The sequence below is a fragment of the Dipodomys merriami genome, unplaced genomic scaffold (assembly GCF_024711535.1).
Source record: "Dipodomys merriami isolate MVZ:Mamm:240054 unplaced genomic scaffold, mDipMer1.0.p SCAF_53, whole genome shotgun sequence".
NCBI lineage: Eukaryota > Metazoa > Chordata > Mammalia > Rodentia > Heteromyidae > Dipodomys > Dipodomys merriami.
Genome location: NW_027206102.1, coordinates 8,639,905 through 8,659,922, shown reverse-complemented (window position 1 = coordinate 8,659,922; position 20,018 = coordinate 8,639,905). Strand labels below are relative to the sequence as shown.

Here is a 20,018-nt window from a genome sequence, read left to right as displayed (position 1 = left end):
AGTCGGTTTGTTGGAAGAGGCAGAATAATGCTCTGCTTTACCCAAGATTTTGAGATCCCCCTCCCAGGTTAGTTTTCTGGGATGGTGATCTGCTTTGAGAATCACAAAAGAGGGGGATGTGGTGATGAGGCTAGGTTCTGGGTAGAGTTGAGGCCTTTCAACAAACAGTAGCTTTTCCCTGGGGCTATTTTGTGATAAAGCTCACAGCGCCCAGCCTGGAGCCATTCTCAGGGTTTCTATTTTTCAATTGATTGTGGTGGCTGCTACAGGGAGGGGCAGCCTCTGGCTCTGGTTACCCAGTGAGGCAAGCCACTCCAATGGCTGGCGCCTGAGCTGGGTGACTTTTCCCTGGATGGAGCTGAGTCTGGCAGGTCACTTCGCCGTTAAGTTCTTGTGACCTGCTAAATGACTCCTTTTATTCCAAGGCCTGAGTTGGAGGTAGCAGCTCCTCCGAGCTTTGTAGGTACCCAAGATGGAGATATCCGGTGCTGGGGGGGGGAGGGGTGGCCTTCCCTCCTCTGCTCCCTGAGAAGGAGTGAGGACGTCGGGCTTGTACTCACACTGAGTCTTGGATCCTGGGTCGTCTCTGGTCTGCAAACAGCAGGATGAAGATGTCCGCTCCTTGTTGGTTCTTGTTGGTGTTGAGTAGAATCTGCTCGTCCGCTGCGTCTGGCTCCTTCGTCCCGGACTCTCTGTGTCTCAGGTATGACCCCGCGGCGGTGGTCGCCGCCGTGACCCTGCCGCCGCAGCGGCAGCTGATGTGTTTCCTTGGCTTCCCCTCTCTTGACTAACTCTCTGTCCTGTGATGGCACACTTGGTGTGATTCTCTGGCTTGGGACTGTTCACTGGAACTCTAAAACTGCTTTCTATGCAAGAGCTTGTTCAGATTCCAGCTTCTCCTCCGCCATCTTCCCGGAACTCTACTCTATTGTCATGTCTCTCATTCCCACATTAGAAAAGTACATAGAAGGTTCTCAGTAAATTATGTGTATAATCATGAAAAAAATGTATTGAAAGAATATGGGCCCAGTGTGGTTTTAGCTTATTGAGACCTGTAGGGGGTAGTGTGTTTTTGAGGCCTTGCAAAACGTTGTGATGGAGATGAAAGGAGGGATGTGCTTATTCTTGAAAAATTGTCTGGAGGATTGCTCCCAGAAAGATAGTGACGAATTCTTCCAAAAGATATAGCAAAATCACTTCCACAACCATGTTCACTGCTGCACTATTTACCGTAGCCATGTTATGAAAACAGCCCAGATGTCTTACGGTAGAAGGATTTTTGGAGAAAGTGGGGCACATATACACAGTTGGATTGCACCCATCCATTATGAAGATTGTTACATAATTTGCAAAGAAATAGATAGATCTAAAAATATGTTAAGTGAACTAAGTCAGAGCCAGACACACAGAGGACCCATGTTCGGTCGCGTATTTGGAACATAGGATTTTATGCAAGTTTACACAACAGTATTAACCAAAGCATGCTCTTTGCAGATGAGTATTTAAAAGGTGTAATTTCTTATAAATTTGAACTTTTATTCCAACAAAATGAATACCAAGAAACTATCATTTGGAAGATATGAGCGGAAGTCAAAGGGAAGGAATAAAGAGAGTTTTGGATGAAGAGAGGGAAGGTATAATATTCAATGCAGAAACTAGAAGAAATGAAAGTGGGGTGAGGTTTGGAAGGGTATTGGAAAGTTATGTAAAGATCCATTGTACTTATAAACTGATTTGTTGAATGGAAATTCCTTCATACAACTATTTAATAAAAATATAATTAAAAACAATGGAGACGGGGCTGGGAAAGTGGCTCAGTGGTAGAGAACTTGCCTTGCAGGCCTGAGGCCCTGGGTTCGATTCCTCAGCACCACATAAGCAAAAATAAAAAGCCATAAATGGCGCTGTGTTTCAAGTGGTAGAGAGCTAGCCTTGAGCTGAACAGCTGAAGGACATCACCCATGCCCAGTGTTCAGGCTCCACGACTGGACCCCCCCAAAAAAAAACAATGGAGACATCTGAACCTTAAACTGTGTTCTCTTAGATCATGAATCAAAATAATAGTTTCCTTCTCAGAAATTTTCTTTGTAGTTATTTTCCTCAAAATGACAGAAAAGTGACCAACAAAATGAATGTCAATACATCACATTGCATATCCTAAAGAGAAACAATATAAAAATCACAGTAAAAATGTTAGAATTCATCACATGATTAAATAACAGGTAGAAAGGATCAAATGCTGATTGTTTTTCCAAGTACGTTACCTATGGTATCTAATTTAATCCTCACAATAATCCCATAAAGTAGAACTACTTCTATTTCTAATTCTCAGATGATGATATTGAGGTCTTCAGAGTTGGAATTACTAGTACAACATTTCACAAATGGTAAATCTTAGCCTGCGGCCCATTCCCACCGTATCAAATAACTTCATTCTATTTTGTGACTAAAATACCAGCACTTAGTTCACTAATTCTAGGAAAATTTCCCAGAATTATTGTCCACACTCTAATAATATTTCACTTTATCTTTGTTAGAAAATAGGAAACTAAGCGGGATGTCGGTGGCTATACCTGTAATCTTAGCTACTCAGGAGGCTGAGATCTGAGGAACGCTGTTCAAAGCCAGCCCAGTCAGGAAAGTCCGAGAGATTCTTATCTATAATAAACCGCTAATAAACCAGAAGTGGCACTGTAGCTCAAGCGGTACAGTGCTTGACTTGAGCGGAAGAGTGCAGGGACAGTACCCAAGCCCAGAGTTCAAGTGCCAAGACCAACTAAAAAAAAAAAGGAAATAGGTAACTGCAATATGAAAACTCCAAGTTCATAATCAATTTATACCTCCCTGGTTAAAGGAACTGCTAAACTATAACATTCTTGATTTCTAGCTCAAAATTGTAGAAATTATATTCTATCCCATGACAACACTGCATCACAGTCATACTGAAAGAATAATCTCCCCAATTCCTGATGGAAACAGATTGCAGGTCTTATAGACCAATCATTTCCACATTGTAGCTCACATAAGTTGTTTACCATTAGAGGTATCTTGATTGCTTTTTATACCCAACATTTTGAGAGAAATGTATTACTTTAAAATGTTATTAAAGCAAGACTGATATAAAAATCACCTTTGACCCCAGATAAATATTTACCTTTCATATACCCCAAAATGCAGTCTTACCTATCATTAATGTTAGGAACGAGAGGTTAAAAATCATGGACACCTAGACCTAAGCATGAATTAAAGACTCTCCAACTTGTGAATACAATTGGTTTAAAAAGACATGAATACTACTGCATGTTTTTCAAAATTTCTTGTGATATTGAAGATTCAATGATAAAATATTAACACTTGAAAATAACTCATTTTCTTGGGAGTAGAACAGAAAACACAAGATTAATCCATCATTTTCAAATACCTTTATTTTTCTACAAATTCACTCTTATAATTATCAAGATTATAAAACTAACTGAAGTACAGAGCCACAAAGGAAATAATTTAACTGCATCATCTACATTCAAAAAACTGTTACTGGGGCTGGGAATGTGGCTCAGTGGTAGAGTGCTTGCCTTGCATGCATGAGGCCCTAGGTTCTATTCCTCAGCACCACATAAGCAAAAAGGATAAAGCCGGAAGTGGTGCTGTGGCTCAAGCTGTAGAGCACTAGCCTTGAGCTGAAGAGCTGAGGGACAGTGCCCAGGCCCAGAGTTCAAGGCCCCATGACCGGACCCCCAAAAAAGAAAAAAAAAACTGTTACTAGAAAACAAAGTTATTCTAATAATTAGCTTACCAAATTCACTTATATCCTTTTATTCTATTTCATAATATTTCATAATATTCTATTGCATAAAAAGCCTATATACCCACTTACATCTTCAGATCTTAATATTTATTTCAGAAATGTCTATAGCTCTATAGTCAATGAACTGAAATAATACTAAAAATATTTAAAGGCTTTTCAGAAATTGCAAGACGCTCTCGGGGTTGTTATTTATATTGGAAAAGATATTCGAAAAGCCTTATTTGTTAAAGTTGTGATAGTTACTTTCACAAAAGAGCCATTAGTGAGGATCCCATTGCATGTACAAAAGAACTTCAAATGCATCCATAATCTGGAGGTGACACATGCTTTTTGTTTGTTTGTTTTGAAAGGTATATCTAGCAAGCATATCCACAATACTGGTTTTCAGTCAATATGATGGGATATTCAAACCTAATAAATACAGGGTTGATTATCTTAGTGAGAATAGATATAATGTTACAAAGAAAGTTATTTTCAACAGAAATCCAGAAAGAGTTTATTCACCTTGTGTTTCACGGGAATAACCAGAGAGTAATACCTGTTTGGTCAAGTCAGTCAAACTCACTCCAAGAGTATATCTTAAAAGTATAACCAATTTAAGAGGTCAAATACATATTTTGTACTGACAGTCATCTTACAGCAATAACTTACTACCTAATTATATCTGTATCTTCTTACCTAACATATAATAAGAGCTGAAAGTGGTCTCTTTTATCTAACTTAATGTTGTATATGCTTTGATTATGATGATGTTATTATTTGACAAATAAAATGTACAGAAGGGTGGCTCCACAGAAATGACATGACAGAACACTGATAAATAAAAACATTGCAACACAGTTAGCTCTTTTGAGCCTCACCTTGTCCACACTGGCAAGCAACATTGCAACAGCACACGCACACATATACACATACACACATGTGTGCACATGTACACACATATACTTGCATGCTAAATTCAGGGTTTAGTACAAAAAAGTACAAATAAAATTTTAGTGATTAGGACAAATGTTAATTTGCCTTATTACAAAATAATACACAATCCAGTCACCATGGGTGTCACATTTTACTTGCCTCGCCACATGTGACCACTTAATTTATTTTAATTAATTAATGAATTCATTTGTTTGGTGCTAATACTAGGCTTGAACTCATGGCCTGGCTCTGTCCCAGAATTTGTTGTTTTTTTGTTGTAGTTTTCTCAAGCCTAGAATTTTACTGCTTGACCCACAGCTCCATTTCTAGCTTTTGCTGGTTACTTTCAAATCAGAATTTAATGGACTTTTTTTTTGCTTGGTTTGGTTTCAAACCACAATCCTCAGATTTCATCTTTCTGATTAGCTAGGATAAACACATGAGCCACAAGTGTGGCTTCTAGTTTTTCCTCTATAGCTATCTAATACACATATTAGATAGTAATTTAAAACTTAGAGTATAGAAGCAAGTTGTACAGTGATGATATTGTCTTGTCAGAAATTTAAGCTAGTAAATTTCTTCTTAAAACCATAAACAAAAATACCATGGTATAATATAAGAGAACTCACTATTGAACATATGAGCTTTAAGAGCTTTCTAATAGATCCATTATTTGTTACCCAACATTAGAAAAACTATATAATGCAGTAGTAAAATAGAAGTCCTTTGTAGGAATACTTAATTACCTTGTTTTTAAAGATACTTGTTTTCATCCAAAAAAGTAGGCCTGTCTATTGTCTTCATGTGATTTTGATGATTGAAGGTGCTTAATGAGAAGTCAAAGTGTATTACTAATCCTTTGCTATCAATTAAATCTCACCTTTTCTTCTTGGAACTTATAATTATTAAAGAAATAGTTCAGAATCAGCAAGCAATAGTTCAGATTCACACTTCCAGTGCAAGTGGATCACCAGTAATTAATCCTTGATACCATTTTCCACAAAGTTTTGTCACAGATACAATCGGTCTGCCTTCTCTAGCTGCTTTCCTAGCCTGGACCTATTCCTTCACTCTACAGGAAAAGTGTGATTCAACTGATTTCAGTCAGATCTGTTACTAGAATTATCAAGGATTTAGATTTTTGTCTATAATTTGGTCAAAGCTATGTCTCTTTATGTAGGCTAATAAAAATGTATTTACTAATTTCAAGTAAATTCATAAATTCCATTTCCACCTCTTTTAAAAAATAAAATTGTTTGCTCTATAAATTGATCAGAGGCATGGATTTTTGGCTAGCTAGGTCATTGTACATCTGTCTCTCTCTTCCTCTCTCCCTTTCATGGTTCTCATAGATAATGTGACTGCTCCATAATTATCCTAATTTATTTTGCTTTTATATTTTTGGTTGCCATTTCTGCTCTGCCATTTCCCAAATCATTTACATAGAAGGCATTATTTCATATTTTCTCATTCCTATAATAAGCTGCACATGAAGACACCACTGGTCCCATTTTCAGTCTGTACCTTTGAATATGGAGGAAAACCTTTCCTTTGCTCTCTATGAATTCCCTACTCTCCAGTTAGAATAATTTCCAATAGTAAAATTGGAAAAAGAGAAAGAAAATCATGGTGAAATAACAGATGTAGAAAATTCACTGGATTTTTCTGACCAGTTCAACCAATGTGAACTATTCGGGAATACATGTGCACCCCATTCCCACTGGTACTCACTGTCTCTGGTTAGGCAATTCTGATGAAGACAAGGAACAAGATGAAAAAGTGAGGAATGATATCATTTGCAAAAAAATGGAGAAGTATTAAAGCAAATTTTTGTTTGGGCTGCTGAAAATAATTGGCTTACTACAGTGCAGACACTGCTTTCCTAAAAGGCCACTCATGTGAATACTAGGGATGATGATGAGTATACCTCTCTTCATCGGGAAGCCTCCAGTGGGCACTTAGACATGGTCCATGAGTTGGTGGCTCAAGGCATATATTCATGCAATTACTGTGAATGGCTAGACACCCCTGCACAGTGCTTATATGTTGAATAATACCAGAGTGGCTGCTTCCTTAGTTCACATTGAGGCAGATAGCATTTCCCAAACTAAAGTCCTCTTGACTCCCTTGCATCTTGCTGCTTGGAATAGAAATATCAAAGATATGCTGGATTGCCTTCTATTGAAGCATTATATCAAACCAGGTCTGAAGAACAACTTGGAAGAAACTGCATTTAATATTGCCAAAAGGATAAATAAGTATCACTACCTCTTTTAAATTGTGGAAGGCTGTAAAAATTGTTCTCCTAACTCATAATGGTTTGGTTAAGATTCTTAAATTTCAAAAATGCCAATCCATCTTTGTGTCTGTACAAAATATTTTCACAATACAAAGCAACAGCAATATCTTACTTTAAAAATTCATGGATTCCATAGTATTCTTCAAGTGAATTGCCTGACTTTGATGTCAAAATGTATTCAAGAGTTGTTTGTATACATCTATAATGATTTCTGCAGGGTTTGTGATTTTTAAACCAGAAATCACTTTAACTTATCTGTTGAAATGAGTAGTACAGAAACTAAAAATATTTCTGGTGCTTGTATGAAAAAAGTATATTTTAAAATACTCTGTATTTTGTTTGTATAATGTCCATAATCTATTTAATTCTCTCCTAGATATAATACTTTGAATTATACATTGTTTTATAATATATAGGTTCGTTAATAAATGTGTTATTTCAGATAGCATTCCATATAGAAAAAGTTTAAGATTCCTTTTTTTTCCCTAGGTCCTTATATTATTTTATTTCTTTGGGATAAAATGACAATGTTATCCAATTTCAAATGTTTTGTAAAGATTATGCTATGTAAAGGCCATTCTAAGGTGAGGATTTAACACACTGATGTCAAACTAACTTTCAGTTCAATGAATTACATATATTGTTATATTTGCCTTTTTAAATTTTTTATTGTGAAAATACTGTACAGAGGGGTTACAATTACATGGGCAAGATAATGAGTACATTTTTTATCAAGCATTGTAGCCTCCTCCTGTATTTACCCTTCCCATCCATTCCCATCCTTCCCCTGCTTCCCCACTCAATCCTCCCTGCTACCCCTCCACCCGCACAAAGTTGTAAAGTTCATTTTTCGACATAACGACTTGTATTTTTGTAATCAATTTTTAATAACTGTTTTTCATTTCTTGCATCTCAAGAATGAAAAATATGGAATATTTCACAAATTTTAATATCATCCTTGTGCAAGTGCCATGATAATCTCTATATTGCAGTAATTTGGGTAAACGTCCTGCTGAAGCATGTAGTATCCTGTAAATTTAAGTAGTTATTGAAGCAATCTTTATACAGGCATATATCCTTGGTTGACTGTTTGTAACTAGGAACCCTTATTGTTCCTAAAAATGTTATTGATCTCACTTCTCTAAAATTCTGTGTATATTGGGAAAAGCTAATATTGTTTGGTCGATTGCTCACATTTGCAATTTTTTTGTCAATGACTATTGTAAGTCTTTTTCATTTTAAATTTGATCATACTTTGAAGCCTTTATAGCTAGGTCCAAAGGTGATTGTTTTTCAAGTACTTATTTATAAACTGAGTTAGCTTTGTGGAGGTAATGGATTCAAAGTAAGCCTTGCTTAAGAGCTACTTCTAAACTTCTGCAGCTTAAAAATTCCTAAATGATGTCTTACTGGTATAAATGTCTACCTGACCCTTTACTCTTCTTCCCTGTAGCAACAGACCAACCAGAATATCTTACCCTGACAGCATAGATTTTCTTATTGGAACAAAACTAATATTAGTTAAAAGGGATCATAGAGAGATAAACAGTTAAGACAGAATCATTTAGGCTAGAAGGTATTTTATCAAAATATAATTGTTTTTTATACCTAACATTTCAATAGTAGCTAAAGCCAAGAAGGTGAAAAAAAATTTCACATGCATGATTACCAAATGTCCTGGCCAATCTACCATCCATCCAGGCAGGAATTTACACTACTGCCTTTCTTTCATCAAATATTTTCATAGTTACAAGAGAAGTCTATATGTTTCTCCTCGATATTAGGCCTTAAATTGGTAATGTTTTAATCACAGTGTTTCCTCTTGTCTCTAGGCTGTAAATCTCCAAATGGTAAAGTTTTAGGTCCAAATCTACCAAACACTGAGGTAGAAATAATGGAATAATATTTTAAATCACAGTTGCCTTTGATACCCTAACCACAACAGAACATTGCAAAACATGTGCCTTTTTTCTTATATTTTATAGTTATATATTTTATATTTATACGTGCTGATATTTTTTCACACAGTGAAACTTACTAGAATTAATTGATAATTTGACAAATAAATAGATATTTATTACAATAAATAGATTTGAATATAAATAATAAAGTTTAGAATGTACATTAGAATATATAAAGTATCAATGCAATGTCTTTGGTATAAACATGTGATATGTTCTAAGTATTCTTGGTCTTCTGAATTCACATTGTAAAAAAAAAACAATTTTTTTCCTCTAATCTATAAGGGATTTTACTCTGCTGCTCTGTTTATTGTTTTAACTCATTGGTTGCAAAATGTTTTTCTCTATATTTCTGAAGCATTTCTACTTATTGTACCCAAATTTTGCTGATATGATATCTAAAAGGTGTTATTCTTCTGCAGGACCAACGGGTCCTAGGATCCCAGGTCTTAGTTATCCTCTTCATCTGATAACAAGGGGAAGATTTCTCACCTAGGCTCATGAAACATGACAACAGAAATTAATTGAAAATCCATCTCAATTCCTTATGACACCGGAATTAGTGGTAAGCAATTGTGTAATGCAATGCAACTTAAAATGAAAGATGAGATCACAAAATCTGAGAGAAAGTACAGTAATTCAAACTTTCAGTTAACAAATGACCAGCCCATATGAGTGACCAAGATCACAAATGTCACAAAATTAATTTTAATACCCCTCTTCTAATGATTACTCCAAGATTTCAGTCCAGCATAAGTAGGCAAAAAAAAATAGTTCCTAGAACGATAGATCCATAATTGGTCTACCAAGGCTAGGAAAACTTGACTTACAGGTCAAATATAATTCACAAAAACATTAATTGAGAAGATCGTTAATGCTTCAAAATACTGGTACTTCAGTAAAACTTGTTTCTGTAGAATAAAAATGTTATCATTCTCAAACCAATGATAACCTACACTTAATCTCCTGAAAACAGATTCTTTTTCAAATAATCTCTTAAAAATCACATTCACCAAAATAACATTTGACAAGTAGACAATATTGACATTACAAATTTTTCAAGTTTAGGGTGCAAGTTACAATAGAGTTGTTTTATTTACCCAGCACTAATGCCAAACAGGTTCAACCATTCATTAAAGTGTAGAAATAGTACCACCCACCATTTGTGTTGTTCAGTAGGTGCCTTACAGAAATGTGTCAAATAGAAAAACCTCCCATAATTCAAACCCAAACACTAGCTAATAAAGTAAGTTTAATCACTTACTAAGGTACATTTTAAAAAGTCACAAATAGTTGCTTTATCATATGTTGTTTTATGTTTTACCTATCAGTTTAACATAGTAAGAAATATGACTTAAAGTCATGAATATGGGTACTCATCAGAGATGTGACAAACATAAAATCTGTCTTCTATTTCTACCATATTTCTGTATAGTAGTAAATCGTAGTCTTCTTCTTTTTCCAAAACTTATAGGTAGTAGAAAATATTATCCCATGTAAAATAAAATAATCACAAACCTTTTTCAAAGCCGTTTATAAAATTTGGTAGTTAGGAATATATTCTAAGCCATTTTTAAACTTTCTTGTTGACTAAAGATTAATCTTACAAATGGATGAGAATAAAATCATGTCTAGGTGCTTCACGTCTCCAGTCTTGCAAATTGTTATTGCAGATGAATGAATTATGGAAATATAAGCTGATATCAGTTCAAGTGTACGAAGGATTGAAACTCCATGGATAGTATATAAACCTTTCAAAATATTAACAGTTTAACAGAATGACTATCAGGAAGTTGAAACCAGAGAGGAATAATAGTAAAGACAGAATGAATGAAAAATGGAACAAGGGGCAAGTACAGCTAGAATACTCAATGTACACATGTGATAAAGGAAGTGATAAATCTGAAATACATCTTGGAGAAGGGGTTGGTTGAGAATGATAGAAGGAGTCACTCTGATCCAGGAGCATTGGACAATTAGATGGACATATTTATTGTAATACACTTGCACAACCTTTTGAAATTTAATTAAAAAACACAACAAAAAACAAAAACACACAAAAATCATAACCAAACAGCAATCTCTAGAGAGGATATATATGACCTCTCAAAATTTTAAATAGTTCATGAAGGGTAGTCTTGGGAATAGCAAACAAAGCTGTTCAAAGAGGGCAGTTTGGGGTAGCAGAGAATTTTGAACAGATTTAAGTAGATTATCTAAGGTTGTGAATCACCTACATCTGCTGCAAATATTTTCTTCTGTGAGTTCTCTTTGTCTGCAATGGATACTCCAGTCCTCAGCCACACTTGATAGCTTGTGAAGATAGAATGGAAGAAACAAGATCAAGTATCCATTACTCCACTGGAGACAGAAGAGTCCTCTATGTTTTCTCTCTCTCTTCACTACTCTTTCTTCATACTTTTAAGTCAAGTGATTTTGAATTATATCTTTCATTCTTTGCTCTGGCAAAGTAATTAGCCAAACTAATTTCCTAAATATTATTTGCCATTTTTTTCTACCATGCTGTTTACTTGTCCAAGGGAGTCCATTAAGCTTCACCCTTGCATTTGGTTGCCACGAAAATCCAACATCTATGTTAATGAGGACAAACTCTAATGTAAAACTTTGTCTCCAAAAAACCGATCCAAGAAGCTGTGATCACAAATATTTAGCTATACTTTTTTTCTTTTACCTTGAAAATCTTCTTGTGTCTAAAGTTCCACAAAAATAAGTACTCCACTACTTTTTGGTTCAATCACTTCTAACCTCAAAGATATATTTTGCTAACAAGATGCTTAGAGGAAACCGAAGTATACTCCACTTTTATGTTCTCTCTTAAGACTCTCCTTAGATACCATATCAGGATCAGTGAAGTTATTCTTTGCAAAATTATTTCAATAGATTATTTTTTCTTAGTCTTGCATTTGCTCAGCAAGATGTATGGAATAGAATAGAGTTAAATCATCCATACCTTGGGTAACAGTGTCTATTACAAAGGACAATGCTTCTATGTCCTAATTCTATGTCCTCCTCTTAGCTCTTCCCTGATTTCCAATTAAGCACAGCTTCTTGACTTCAAGTCCAGTGAAGCTGAAAGACTATAAGATCTCCTCCCCACCCCACCCCGCTACATCTTCATTGTTTCTCTTTTAAAACTCTTTTAAGTTGCCTCATTTGGACGTAGAATTTATTTTCCTGTCCTCATTCAAACTGTTCTACATTGTAGTGAGCCAAATAGGCTCTGTAAAATCACTTTAGGTAGCAAAAATATTAAGACAATCTATATCAAAATTTTTGGCCTCCCTCCACTGCTGAAGTCAGTATGCTTAGATAGGGCTTCTAAGAACATTGTTTTCTTACCCTTTCAATTTTCTCAATTCTTTTCTGATCCCAAACTTTTTGGCTTATGTAATAAGAGAAGTCTTCACTACCTCATGTTAATAAGGATATTATTTTTTGTGAGCTACTTAGAAATGTGTAATCATTGGCGTAACCAATCAGATTTTTTCCGTGTTTCAGTGCTTCACGTGCAAAGACATTGTGGAAAGTGTTACAAACAGAAAAGTGTGAACCCAATACCTTCTTTCATTTTGAAGGGCCCTTTCTCCCTAAATATTTTGACCCAAATTATCTTTTTCAAAGAATAATTTGGGTAATTAAAGGTCAATTCACAAAATTTGATGTCTCAGTTTTCTTAAGAACTTTGAATTTCACACAGTGAGAGTATATTTCCTGGGTAAGGACAATTCTCAAGGGAACCTACAGGATTTACAGTAAGGTTTCTGAAGTTTGTTTAGTGTGAAAATGAGCTATCTTTACCCACATTGCTCCCTCTCAACTAGTCCTCCATAGCTTTCTTTGCATGAAAGCCTATTTTCCCAGGCAATTTTCTTAATAGGCTAATTTGTTAAAAATTTGAACAATTAAAATATACCTGTCATAATTTTTAAACTCTTTTGAAATTGCTTTATCAGAATCACGTTTTCCCCAATCCTAATTCAACCTTTTCCATCAAAAACAGTAACATGTTGTTTATTTGATATAGTGTCCATGCAACTATTATTTTCTGGTGGCTTTATGTGTATATATGAACATATAAGCTGATGCTGAGCAAAATGAACTCCAAGATATGGAAACAGAGATTTTTTTGCAGTTGTTTTTAATGTACTATGTGATTTCTATTTTCTTTGGGTTTTCCACCTATGGTTTGGCTTCGGGTGTATTTGATTTTGTGCCCTGTGTATTGTGTATACATTTACCTTAATTAGGGAAGGGAAGAGGAACAACAAAATGGCAAGACAAAGGACAAAGGGCAAGCCAATGCAATAACAATACTCACAAGACAATATGTTGGAAATGTATATTAAAACTTGTGAGGAGTATTGAGGTGAAAGAAAACTGTAAGAAAAATGAAAGAGGGGGTAAAAAGTTTGAAAAGTTATGTTTTCACTACCTTACAATTACTGTAAACCATTGTTCACCAATTTGACAATAAAATTAAATTAAAAAATAAGCTACATAAAAAATAATTTCACTGTATTGTTATAGTAAATATTATTTTATGTATTAACTTTTTAAAAATCAATATTATTTGGCATCTAATTTGAATTGATTACTCCTTTTTTATCAGAGAGTCATCAACTTGAATGTTATACAACTAGACAATATTTTCACAAAAAACTTGACAATATTTTGAAAAAAGGAAAAATTTAGTACTTTCTCATACTAAAACTGAATGTAGTTTAATTCTATGGAAACCCATAACTTTTAAAAGTAAATGAGTTGTTAAGAGGACAGAATATATGTGTTCCTCAAAATTCCTATGATTAATAACTACTCATTTTCAAATTCGGAACATTCCATACCTGAGCGATTCAAAACAGTACCTGTTTGCATGTTATGTAATTTTGCAATAGATGCAGTTTCCAATGGAGTGTTACAGATTGAGAAGTCAACAGAAAAATAGCCACATTCTGGTAGAGGATAAAATTATGAAGCATCTGTAATTAATTCTTCAAGAGTAAGCAAATTTTATCAGAGAAAGCTATAATTTCTATGAATCCAAAGATTTATGCCATAAAGTCATCCTAGTCCAATAATTTCCAACTTGTAAAGTGCACCTTAATATTCCCTTAATTCACATCATGAATAGCTTATCTCTATTGTGAAAAAAATACTACACCTCTGATAATGTGATTCTCTCCTTCTTCTGGAAAGAATACTACAATTAACTGGGTTGCATCACTTTTCCCCCAGTAAGATTCTTGAGATCAGAACACTTGCAAATGTTATTTATATTTATACTTTTTTAAACTATCACAGATATTTAGGATGCTAAGGTCAGAAGATTATGGTTCAAATATCCAATAAACTCAGAAAATGTCAGACACAAGTGGCACTGAGATTGAAGTGGTAGCACACGAGCCTTGAGCATAAACAGGCTCAGAGACAGTTCCCAGGCCCAGATTTCAAGCCCTAGGACAAACCAATAAAACAAAAACAAACCCCAAATGTAGCATTTTTCTCATTGTATACAGAGGCACGTAATTAAGGAAATTGTTTCCTGTGTTACATATAGGTAGAAGAAAGAAGATGTCACACAATTATTCTCTTCATACAATGTTATACAAAACCCTCAAAAATTGCAATTTTTCTATAGTTATAAATTAATATCGATTTGTTGGCAACTCTGTCTAGATTATTTACATTATCATTTTATACATGAATTGTTGGAATTTTCTATTAACTAAGATCTAATTATAACTCTCTTGAAAGCATATTCTAGGCAAATAGAATGCCAGAATCATTTGTGAATTTGTCAATTAAACCCTCTACTCAAAAAAATTTTGTAGTATCCTATAAAATATGAAATTAGAAGCAAAACTAAAATATTTATGTTAACTCTAAATTCTAAGTTAGCAAGATCTACAAAGTCCTGCTTTAGATGAACTTTGAAATTCCTCTAGGCTTAAGATTTTGTAATCCTTCCTCATTTCTTTGGAATCCAACAGAATGATGCTTACTTACTTTTTCAAATTTTGGCTGGGAATCATGAGCCATTTTGAATCTAGGAATGTTCTGTAATGAAGAGAGCATTTAAAACAAAACTGAAGATTATATACGAGTTGCATTTCAATAGGAAACTTGACTTCTCAAAACATAATAACAAAATTAGCCCAAACTTCCAACTGTGTATTCCTTTCTTGTTGTTTGGTTTGTTTTATTAGACAAAATTATACTACCTGGTCCAGGAAATGTATCACTATTTAATTCCACTCTCTAATCTCCTGCCTTAGTCTGAGTGCTAGAATTCCAGGTTTGTATCACATTGCCCTGCCATGTTTGTTGGTTTATTTAATCTAGACATAGACTAGCAATTCTGAACTTCTCCAATGATATTATCCACTAGACAGACTGCTCAGAGTGTTTATGTACTATTTTAGAAGATCTTCTAACATTTGACACAGGATATGATCATTTTCAGATGCACCTGCTGGGATCTCTGATTCATTCGGTCCCTTTAATCGTAATTACTTGACTCTCTTACTATCTCTCGTCCCTACCTATGTAATAGTCTCAAACTTTTTTGAAGAAAGTTCATGAGGACTTTCTAATATTAAAATTCATCTCTTAATTCTTACTCAGGACATATTTTCTATTGCTATTTTAAAACTTTTCTACATATTCTAAGAGTTGTTTCATTTGTGTATTTGTGTGTACACATATAAGTGCCTCTGTGTGTATGTGTATGTTTGTATGTATGTATGCAAAAGCCTCAAGCTCTTATTCATCAATCTTGCTCATGCCTGGTATTCCATCACCTGAGACATTCTTCCAATTCAGGTTTTGGCTGGTAGTGTGGCAAAGACTGTTCTGCCCAGGCTGCATGCAAACTGAAATTCCCAGACTGCTTTACATTCTTAGGTTTTATATCTCCAGAAGTATCAACTTTTAAACTACGAACATTTTTGTGAGTGAAAAGTCTAAGTTGTAGCCCACATTTTTAACTCAAAAATTCATATAAAGATAGATGAACATACACATTGCATATGCTGAGTGTATACTGTTAGAAATGTGATCTTAAGCTGCGTGGTGGAGAGATCTGGGGATTGGAGTTCAAAGCCAGCCCAGCTAGGAAAGTCCCAGAGACTTTTTTCTCCAATTAACTACAAGAAAACTGGAAGTGGCACTGTGGCTCAAGTGGTAGAGCAGTAGCCTTGAGCTGAATAGCAGAGGGACAGTGCCCAGGCCCAAAGATCAAGTGCCAAGACCAACAACAACAACAAAATGCAAGTAAAGGAAAGAAAAAGAAATGTGATCTTAGCCACTTGTTCATTGCCAGTATAATCCCTGCTCTCTGGAGATGGACTTGTTTTTCCAGTTAAGTCCATGCCCTTATATCTGACTTTCATTGGAACCAGAATTATTCTTCCATTCTATTTTTAAAAATTTTGCGATTAGGAAACGTGATTGAGAAAGGGAAAGGCCTCATACTTCATATTCCACTTAGGAACACTCCCATAAATCTACATATTGGACTTGGCTTTATTGTTTCGATGTTGTCTTATTTGTAGTCTTCTATATTGTATTGAACCCTTATACTTAAACACAGAACTTCTCTTTCTCCTATTGTTGCAAATGTTTCTCTTACTGTTAATCCATGTGCACTAGGGAAATAACACCCAGCAAATACACTCACAAAAAGAATGATCTGAGGACCTTCTTCCCATTTAAAATTTGGCTTAATTTGCAGAGCAATTATGAAGTTTGAACTAAATGTACTCATGGATAACATATTTATAAGCAATATAAATTTTATATTTTCTCTTTTACTAAGTTTTCTCTGAAACACCTATTACCTCATGTCCAAAAATGTCCTTGTGTTGTGTTATTTCAATGAAGACAGAAAACATTCATTAGACCTCAAGAAGCACCAATGATTGTTACTGGACTTTGTGGAAACTGATCCCAGGAGAGGAATTGAACACAGAGAAATGATAAAGTTCAAATTAACTTGTGCTTTCCTTTTTACTGTACAAGAAAAGAATCCCAAGGATTGAAGGAAACTCTGTCCTTTACTTTTTCCAGTGTGTTTTTTATTCATATAAACTTGTCTGTAAACTTCTAGTTGAGAGTATTACAAAAGATAATAATGTGCCATGTGAAGGCCAGCATAGAATAAAAGGAATTAACGTTGTTGTTTTTTTAGTTAGTTTATTTGTTTTTGCCAATTGTGGGGCCTAAAGTCTGGGCCTGGGCGCTCTCCCTCAGATCTTCATCTCAAGGATAGTACTCTACCACTTGAACCACAGTGCCATTTTTGACTTTTTCTGTTTATGTGGTACTGAGAAATCAGGGCCTCATGCATGCAAGGCAAGCACTGTACCACTGAACCACATTCCCAGCCCCTAATAACATTGTTTTAAAGTTGTTCTACTGCAAAGAAACAAAGACATGGAGGTTTAAAAGTGTCTTATGTATGGATATTTCATCCCTGAGAAGATTCTCTTTTGGCAGGAGTCAGTTATCAATTCCTTTAGTCTGGTCCTGAGTTCTCCATAGCAATAAGGATTCCAAAAAAGCAGTATCTTGTGAATATGTTCAGCACAAGCAGCCTCTTCTCAGAGCAGTACTCCTTTAAGGACAGTCCCAAAGAAATATCTGGGGGTTGTTTTTGTTTGCTTGTTTGTTTAGTTTGTCCTGGTTCTGGGACATGAACCCAGGGGCTGGACCCTGTCCCTGAACAGTTGTCTTTCTTGCCCACCTATCCTCAAAGCTAGTACTCTACTGCTTGAGCCAAAACTCCACTTCCGGCTTTTTTTAGTGTTTATTTAGAGATAATAGTTTGACAGACTTTCCTGCCTGGATTAGCTTTGAAATAGGATAGTAAGAAAGCCAAGTGATATCGACAGTATGGACTTCTCTTTTGAAAAAAAAAATATTAGATGAAGTTTATTATAAAGCTAATATTTGACAATTTTTAAAAGAAGAGAATATGCCCAGCAAAGAAGCCATAACTTAAATAACTCAGTGAAAGTAGGTGCACTGAATCATTTTGTAATTATTTTTTATGCTTGGAAAGATTACTATTGACCTTGTCATTCCTTTTGGGGAAACTGAAAGTCATATTTGCACTTTTTTTGTGGGCGCTGTCCCTCACCTCTTCATCTCAAGTTGAGCACTCTACCACTTTAGCTACAGCACCGATTCCAGGTTTCCTGTGATTAATTGAAGATAAGGGTCTCATGGACTTTCCTGACAAGGCTTGCTTTGAACCACAATTCTCTGGTCTCATCCTTCTGAGTAGCTAGGATTACAGGCTTGAGCTACCAGCACCTGGCTCATATTTGCATTTATGTGTACTTAATGACACTATGTAGACAAAGAATGGAAATTTGAACCAAATGATGACATTGCAGCTTTTCAGAAAAATTGGGGTAGGAATAAATATGTCCTCATTTTTCCATGTTGTTATATTAATGACTCATGAGCTATGGGACTCTTACATTAGCATCCTCTGCCATCTGTGTAGGTGTTATTTAGTACTAGGCAATATTCATAGAGTAATATAGAAAGACTGAGGTTTTTAGAAAGCAAAGGAGATCAGGTATGAAAGAACAGCATAGAAGGAGATACATTTATCACACAGAGATTAAAAACTAGCCTAAGAGATTTACAATGTTAAAGGCAATGAGGTATAAACCTAGTTGATAACTAGTTCTTCAATAACCAAAAATATTTCCCTAGAACAGTTTCTGGTATATGATAGTTACTATCATTTATTCCTTCCATCTGGAGTTATTCCTTCTCTTCTATCACAACTGTTAATTAGTCTCTGCCTTTTTAGTGCCATGACTGACCAAAAAGATTTCCAAATCTCACTTAGACTAGCCTTCTCTGTGATTACCAGTGACCACTCAAAAGCCTGGAATCTTTTAATTTCCAGAATTCATCTTCCCTTGACATCTAAGTACATTCTTGGCATTAACTGCAGTGATCTAATGAACAAAATATTTTTTTTTCAACACAGTATCCTAATATAGGCAAAATGCATGAATTAGGGACTATTGTCAGGTATCAGTATGGAAGGAGCAATTATATATTCCAAGTATGTGTTCTTTATTTTGCACTTACTAACTGTTTTCTTTTGTTTTTGACAGTCCAGGGGGCTTAAACTCAGGACTAGGGAATTATTCCTGAGCTTGCTTTTTTTTCCCTCAAGGCTACCACTCTACCACTTGGGGCACAGCCCCTCTTTCAGTGTTTTTCTGTGAGGAATTGAACCCAGGCATTCAGGCAGGCTAGGCAATCACCACACCATGAAGTCACATTTCCAGAGCCCTAAATGACTTTCTTAAAATGGCATTATATTTTCATTCCATAACTATGTATCATAATTTTGGCCAGGTGCTAGAAAATAACATACAAAAAATACTAAGTCCAGTAAGGGTGGATGGACAATGAATACCCGTTATAGTTTAGCCAGGGCACAGAGGGGCTTACCTCATGGAGCTGGTTCAACAGGCTGAGCAAGACAGCTCCTAACTCACAGTCTACCTCCAGAATGAGAGGGCCAACTTGGGTTCCAACCACATGGGGACGCTGGGCCACCTCCTTCAGCACACATTCAACCAGTTCCTGTGAGAGAGAGAAAAAAAGTCAGAATTAAACTTAAGCCGGGTGCCCATGGCTCAGACCTCTAATCCTAACTACACAGGGGGCTGAGATATGAGGATCATGGTTCACAGCCAGCCCGGGCAGGAACGTCTGTGAGCTTCTTATCTCCAAAGAAGCACCAAAAAACTGTAAGCGGCACTGTGGCTTAAGTAGTAGAGTGCTAGTCTTGATCTGAGGAGCTTGGGGATAGTGCCCAGGACCAGAGTTCAAGCCCCACGACTGACAAGAATTGGACTTCTCACCACAAGAAGTGGACTGAATAGCACCCATTGTCCTAGGGAGTATGGCAGAGAAGTCAGGCAGAGCTTCCTGTGAACTGGAGGTCATGAGTATGTCACCTGGCTTCTCCTTGCCTCAGTAT

General features: G+C 35.5%; 1 pseudogene; it reads right to left on the bottom strand.

Moving 5' to 3' along the window:
- Window positions 1–7,940: 7,940 nt before the first annotated feature.
- LOC138811477 (U6 spliceosomal RNA) lies at window positions 7,941–8,040 on the bottom strand (annotated as a pseudogene).
- Window positions 8,041–20,018: the final 11,978 nt, after the last annotated feature.